Source organism: Phyllobates terribilis, unplaced genomic scaffold (assembly GCF_046119375.1).
Source record: "Phyllobates terribilis strain yellow unplaced genomic scaffold, ASM4611937v1 Scaffold_31__1_contigs__length_13893835, whole genome shotgun sequence".
In the NCBI taxonomy this organism is placed as follows: Eukaryota; Metazoa; Chordata; class Amphibia; order Anura; family Dendrobatidae; genus Phyllobates; species Phyllobates terribilis.
Window position 1 is genome coordinate 12,059,069 of NW_027362791.1, and position 8,386 is coordinate 12,067,454.

An 8,386-nucleotide genomic window follows, 5' to 3' on the forward strand; every position below is an offset into this window, starting at 1 on the left:
CAAGGACTCATTGGGCGAATCGCTCTGGAACTGAAATCGGAATGCTCACTCACATTTCCCCTATCTGAAAGTCTGATAAACGCCGGAAAAATGACTAAGTGCAAAAAAAAATTTTTTTCAACTTTTTTCAATTTTACCCCCGTGGGATATATATTCTACCCACACACATTTGGAACTCTCCTGGGGTACCCTCACACATATTATACCCTCATTTAGTGGATATTTTCACAAAAAAGTGAAATTTTCAAAAATCCAGAAAATTGGCTGAAAACGACTAAATATCAAGGACTCATTGGGCGAATCGCTCTGGAACTGAAATCGGAACGCTCACTGACATTTCCCCTATCTGAAAGTCTGATAAACGCAGGAAAAATGACTAAGTCCAAAAAAAAAAATTTTTCAACTTTTTTCAATTTTACCCCCGTGGGATATATATTCTTCCCACACACATTTGGAACTCTCCTGGGGTACCCTCACACATATTATTCCCTCATTTAGTGGATATTTTCACAAAAAAGTGAAATTTTCAAAAATACAAAATATTGGCTGAAAACGACTAAATATCAAGGACTCATTGGGCGAATCACTCTGGAACTGTAATCGAAACGCTCACTGACATTTCCCCTATCTGAAAGTCTGATAAATGCCGGAAAAATGACTAAATCCCAAAAAAAATTGTTTTCAACTTTTTTCAATTTTATCCCCGTGGGATATATATTCTACCTACACACATTTGGAACTCTCCTGGGGTACCCTCACACATATTGTTCCCTCATTTTGTGGATATTTTCACAAAAAAGTGAAATTTTCAAAAATCCAGAAAATTGGCTGAAAACGACTAAATATCAAGGACTCATTGGGCGAATTGCTCTGGAACTAAAATCGGAATGCTCACTCACATTTGCCCTATCTGAAAGTCTGATAAACGCAGGAAAAATGACTAAGACGAAAAAAAAATTTTTTTAAACTTTTTTCAATTTTACCCCCGTGGGATATATATTCTGCCCACACACATTTGGAACTCTCCTGGGGTACCCTCACACATATTATTCCCTCATTTAGTGGATATTTTCGCAAAAAAGTGAAATTTTCAAAAATCCAAAATATTGGCTGAAAACGACTAAATATCAAGGACTCATTGGGCGAATCAATCTGGAACAGAAATCGAAACGCTCACTGAAATTTGCCCTATCTAAAAGTCTGATAAACGCAGGAAAAATGACTAAGTCCAAAAAAAAAAAAATTTTCAACTTTTTTCAATTTTACCCCCGTGGGATATATATTCTACCCACACACATTTGGAACTCTCCTGGGTTACCCTCACACATATTATTGCCTCATTTATTGGATATTTTAAAAAAAAAGTGAAATTTTCAAAAATCCAGAAAATTAGCTGAAAATGACTAAATATCAAGGACTCATTGGGCGAATCGCTCTGGAACTGAAATCGGAACGCTCACTGACATTTCCCCTATCTGAAAGTCTGATAAACGCCAGAAAAATGACTAAGTCCAAAAAAAAAATTTTTTAACTTTTTTCAATTTTATCCCCGTGGGATATATATTCTACCCACACACATTTGGAACTCTCCTGGGGTACCCTCACACATATTATTCCCTCATTTACTGGATATTTCACAAAAAAGTGAAATTTTCAAAAATCCAGAAAATTGGCTGAAAACGACTAAATATCAAGGACTCATTGGGCGAATCACTCTGAAACTGAAATCGGAACGCTCACTCACATTTCCCCTATCTGAAAGTCTGCTAAACGCCGGAAAAATGACTAAGTCCAAAAAAAAAATTTTTCAACTTTTTTCAATTTTACCCCCGTGGGATATCTATTCTTCCCACACACATTTGGAACTCTCCTGGGGTACCCTCACACATAGTATTCCCTCATTTAGTGGATATTTTCACAAAAAAGTGAAATTTTCAAAAATCCAGAAAATTGGCTGAAAACGACTAAATATCAAGGACTCATTGGGCGAATCGCTCTGGAACTGAAATCGGAACGCTCACTGACATTTCCCCTATCTGAAAGTCTGATAAACGCAGGAAAAATGACTAAGTCCAAAAAAAAAAATTTTTCAACTTTTTTCAATTTTACCCCCGTGGGATATATATTCTTCCCACACACATTTGGAACTCTCCTGGGGTACCCTCACACATATTATTCCCTCATTTAGTGGATATTTTCACAAAAAAGTGAAATTTTCAAAAATCCAGAAAATTGGCTGAAAACGACTAAATATCAAGGACTCATTGGGCGAATCGCTCTGGAACTGAAATCGGAATGCTCACTGACATTTCCCTATCTGAAAGTCTGATGAACGCCGGAAAAATGACTAAGTCCAAAAAAAAAATTTTTTTCAACTTTTTTCAATTTTATCCCCGTGGGATATATATTCTACCCACACACATTTGGAACTCTCCTGGGGTACCCTCACACATATTATTCCCTCATTTAGTGGATATTTTCACAAAAAAGTGAAATTTTCAAAAATCCTGAAAATTGGCTGAAAACGACTAAATATCAAGGACTCATTGGGCGAATCGCTCTGGAACTGAAATCGGAACGCTCACTCACATTTCCCCTATCTGAAAGTCTGATAAACGCCGGAAAAATGACTAAGTGAAAAAAAAATTTTTTTTCAATTTTACCCCGTGGGATATATATTCTACCCACACACATTTGGAACTCTCCTGGGGTACCCTCACACATATTATTTACTCATTTAGTGGATATTTTCACAAAAAAGTGAAATTTTTAAAAATCCAGAAAATTGGCTGAAAACGACTAAATATCAAGGACAAATTGGGTGAATCGCTCTGGAACTGAAATCGGAACACTCACTGACATTTCTCCTATCTGAAAGTCTGATAAACTCCGGAAAAAATGACTAGTCCAAAAAAAATTTTTTTTAAACTTTTTTCAATTTTACCCCCGTGGGATATATATTCTACCAACACACATTTGGAACTCTCCTGGGGTACCCTCACACATATTATTCCCTCATTTAATGTATATTTTCACAAAAAAGTTAAATTTTCAAAAATCCAAAATATTGGTTGAAAACGACTAAATATCAAGAACTCATTGGGTGAATCACTCTGGAACTGAAATCGAAAAGCTCACTGACATTTGCCCTATCTGAAAGTCTGATAAATGCAGGAAAAATGACTAAGTCTAAAAACATTTTTTTTTCAATTTTTTTCAATTTTACCCCCGTGGGATATATATTCTTCCCACACACATTTGGAACTCTCCTGGGGTACCCTCTCACATATTATTCCCTCATTTAGTGGATATTTTCACAAAAAAGTGAAATTTTCAAAAATCCAGAAAATTGGCTGAAAACGACTAAATATCAAGGACTCATTGGGCGAATCGCTCTGGAACTGAAATCGGAACGCTCACTGACATTTCCCCTATCTGAAAGTCTGATAAACGCGGAAATATGACTAAGTCCACAAAAAAAATTTTTTTCAACTTTTTTCAATTTTACCCCCGTGGGATATCTATTCTACCCACACACATTTGGAACTCTCCTGGGGTACCCTCACACATAGTATTCCCTCATTTAGTGGATATTTTCATAAAAGAGTGAAATTTTTAAAAATCCAGAAAATTGGCTGAAAACGACTAAATATCAAGGACTCATTGGGCGAATCGCTCTGGAACTGAAATCGGAATGCTCACTCACATTTCCCCTATCTGAAAGTCTGATAAACTCCGGACAAATGACTAGTCCAAAAAAAATTTTTTTTCAACTTTTTTCAATTTTACCCCCGTGGGATATATATTCTACCAACACACATTTGGAACTCTCCTGGGGTACCCTCACACATATTATTCCCTCATTTAATGGATATTTTCACAAAAAAGTGAAATTTTCAAAAATCCAAAATATTGGCTGAAAACGACTAAATATCAAGGACTCATTGGGTGAATCACTCTGGAACTGAAATCGAAAAGGTCACTGACATTTGCCCTATCTGAAAGTCTGATAAATGCAGGAAAAATGACTAAGTCTAAAAACATTTTTTTTTCAATTTTTTTCAATTTTACCCCCGTGGGATATATATTCTACCCACACACATTTGGAACTCTCCTGGGGTACCCTCACACATATTATTTACTCATTTAGTGGATATTTTCACAAAAAAGTGAAATTTTTAAAAATCCAGAAAATTGGCTGAAAACAACTAAATATCAAGGACAAATTGGGTGAATCGCTCTGGAACTGAAATCGGAATGCTCACTGACATTTCCCTATCTGAAAGTCTGATGAACGCCGGAAAAATGACTAAGTCCAAAAAAAAAATTTTTTTCAACTTTTTTCAATTTTATCCCCGTGGGATATATATTCTACCCACACACATTTGGAACTCTCCTGGGGTACCCTCACACATATTATTTACTCATTTAGTGGATATTTTCACAAAAAAGTGAAATTTTTAAAAATCCAGAAAATTGGCTGAAAACGACTAAATATCAAGGACAAATTGGGTGAATCGCTCTGGAACTGAAATCGGAACAGTCACTGACATTTCTCCTATCTGAAAGTCTGATAAACTCCGGACAAATGACTAGTCCAAAAAAAATTTTTTTTTAACTTTTTTCAATTTTACCCCCGTGGGATATATATTCTACCCACACACATTTGGAACTCTCCTGGGGTACCCTCACACATATTATTCCCTCATTTAGTGGATATTTTCACAAAAAAGTGAAATTTTTAAAAATCCAGAAAATTGCCTGAAAACGACTAAGTATCATGGACGCATTGGGCGAATCGCTCTGGAACTGAAATCTGATCGCTCACTGACATTTCCCCTATCTGAAAGTCTGATAAACTCCGGACAAATGACTAGTCCAAAAAAAATTTTTTTTCAACTTTTTTCAATTTTACCCCCGTGGGATATATATTCTACCAACACACATTTGGAACTCTCCTGGGGTACCCTCACACATATTATTCCCTCATTTAATGGATATTTTCACAAAAAAGTTAAATTTTCAAAAATCCAAAATATTGGTTGAAAACGACTAAATATCAAGAACTCATTGGGTGAATCACTCTGGAACTGAAATTGAAAAGCTCACTGACATTTCCCCTATCTGAAAGTCTGATAAACGCAGGAAAAATGACTAAGTCCAAAAAAAAAAATTTTTCAACTTTTTTCAATTTTACCCCCGTGGGATATATATTCTACCCACACACATTTGGAACTCTCCTGGGGTACCCTCACACATATTATTCCCTCATTTAGTGGATATTTTCACAAAAAAGTGAAATTTTCAAAAATCCAGAAAATTGGCTGAAAACGACTAAATATCAAGGACTCATTGGGCGAATCGCTCTGGAACTGAAATCGGAATGCTCACTGACATTTCCCTATCTGAAAGTCTGATGAACGCCGGAAAAATGACTAAGTCCAAAAAAAAAATTTTTTTCAACTTTTTTCAATTTTATCCCCGTGGGATATATATTCTACCCACACACATTTGGAACTCTCCTGGGGTACCCTCACACATATTATTCCCTCATTTAGTGGATATTTTCACAAAAAAGTGAAATTTTCAAAAATCCAGAAAATTGGCTGAAAACGACTAAATATCAAGGACTCATTGGGCGAATCGCTCTGGAACTGAAATCGGAACGCTCACTGACATTTCCCCTATCTGAAAGTCTGATAAACGCCGGAAATATGACTAAGTCCAAAAAAAAAATTTTTTCAACTTTTTTCAATTTTACCCCCGTGGGATATATATTCTACCCACACACATTTGGAACTCTCCTGGGGTACCCTCACACATATTATTTACTCATTTAGTGGATATTTTCACAAAAAAGTGAAATTTTTAAAAATGCAGAAAATTGGCTGAAAATGACTAAATATCAAGGACAAATTGGTGAATCGCTCTGGAACTGAAATCGGAACGCTCACTGACATTTCTCCTATCTGAAAGTCTGATAAACGCAGGAAAAATGACTAAGTCCAAAAAAAAAATTTTTCAACTTTTTTCAATTTTACCCCCGTGGGATATATATTCTACCCACACACATTTGGAACTCTCCTGGGGTACCCTCACACATATTATTCCCTCATTTAGTGGATATTTTCACAAAAAAGTGAAATTTTCAAAAATCCAGAAAATTGGCTGAAAACGACTAAATATCAAGGACTCATTGGGCGAATCGCTCTGGAACTGAAATCGGAATGCTCACTGACATTTCCCTATCTGAAAGTCTGATGAACGCCGGAAAAATGACTAAGTCCAAAAAAAAAATTTTTTTCAACTTTTTTCAATTTTATCCCCGTGGGATATATATTCTACCCACACACATTTGGAACTCTCCTGGGGTACCCTCACACATATTATTTACTCATTTAGTGGATATTTTCACAAAAAAGTGAAATTTTTAAAAATCCAGAAAATTGGCTGAAAACGACTAAATATAAAGGACTCATTGGGTGAATCGCTCTGGAACTGAAATCGGAACACTCACTGACATTTCTCCTATCTGAAAGTCTGATAAACTCCGGACAAATGACTAGTCCAAAAAAAATTTTTTTTCAACTTTTTTCAATTTTACCCCCGTGGGATATATATTCTACCAACACACATTTGGAACTCTCCTGGGGTACCCTCACACATATTATTCCCTCATTTAATGGATATTTTCACAAAAAAGTTAAATTTTCAAAAATCCAAAATATTGGTTGAAAACGACTAAATATCAAGAACTCATTGGGTGAATCACTCTGGAACTGAAAATGAAAAGCTCACTGACATTTCCCCTATCTGAAAGTCTGATAAACGCAGGAAAAATGACTAAGTCCAAAAAAAAAAATTTTTCAACTTTTTTCAATTTTACCCCCGTGGGATATATATTCTACCCACACACATTTGGAACTCTCCTGGGGTACCCTCACACATATTATTCCCTCATTTAGTGGATATTTTCACAAAAAAGTGAAATTTTCAAAAATCCAGAAAATTGGCTGAAAACGACTAAATATCAAGGACTCATTGGGCGAATCGCTCTGGAACTGAAATCGGAATGCTCACTGACATTTCCCTATCTGAAAGTCTGATGAACGCCGGAAAAATGACTAAGTCCAAAAAAAAAATTTTTTTCAACTTTTTTCAATTTTATCCCCGTGGGATATATATTCTACCCACACACATTTGGAACTCTCCTGGGGTACCCTCACACATATTATTCCCTCATTTAGTGGATATTTTCACAAAAAAGTGAAATTTTCAAAAATCCAGAAAATTGGCTGAAAACGACTAAATATCAAGGACTCATTGGGCGAATCGCTCTGGAACTGAAATCGGAACGCTCACTGACATTTCCCCTATCTGAAAGTCTGATAAACGCCGGAAATATGACTAAGTCCAAAAAAAAAATTTTTTCAACTTTTTTCAATTTTACCCCCGTGGGATATATATTCTACCCACACACATTTGGAACTCTCCTGGGGTACCCTCACACATATTATTTACTCATTTAGTGGATATTTTCACAAAAAAGTGAAATTTTTAAAAATGCAGAAAATTGGCTGAAAATGACTAAATATCAAGGACAAATTGGGTGAATCGCTCTGGAACTGAAATCGGAACGCTCACTGACATTTCTCCTATCTGAAACTCTGATAAACGCAGGAAAAATGACTAAGTCCAAAAAAAAAATTTTTCAACTTTTTTCAATTTTACCCCCGTGGGATATATATTCTACCCACACACATTTGGAACTCTCCTGGGGTACCCTCACACATATTATTCCCTCATTTAGTGGATATTTTCACAAAAAAGTGAAATTTTCAAAAATCCAGAAAATTGGCTGAAAACGTCTAAATATCAAGGACTCATTGGGCGAATCGCTCTGGAACTGAAATCGGAATGCTCACTGACATTTCCCTATCTGAAAGTCTGATGAACGCCGGAAAAATGACTAAGTCCAAAAAAAAAATTTTTTTCAACTTTTTTCAATTTTATCCCCGTGGGATATATATTCTACCCACACACATTTGGAACTCTCCTGGGGTACCCTCACACATATTATTCCCTCATTCAGTGGATATTTTCACAAAAAAGTGAAATTTTTAAAAATCCAGAAAATTGCCTGAAAACGACTAAGTATCATGGACGCATTGGGCGAATCGCTCTGGAACTGAAATCTGAACGCTCACTGACATTTCCCCTATCTGAAAGTCTGATAAACGCCGGAAAAATGACTAAGTCCAAAAAAATTTTTTTTTTAACTTTTTTCAATTTTACCCCTGTGGGATATATATTCTACCCACACACATTTGGAACTCTCCTGGGGTACCCTCACACATATTATTCCCTCATTTAGTGGATATTTTCA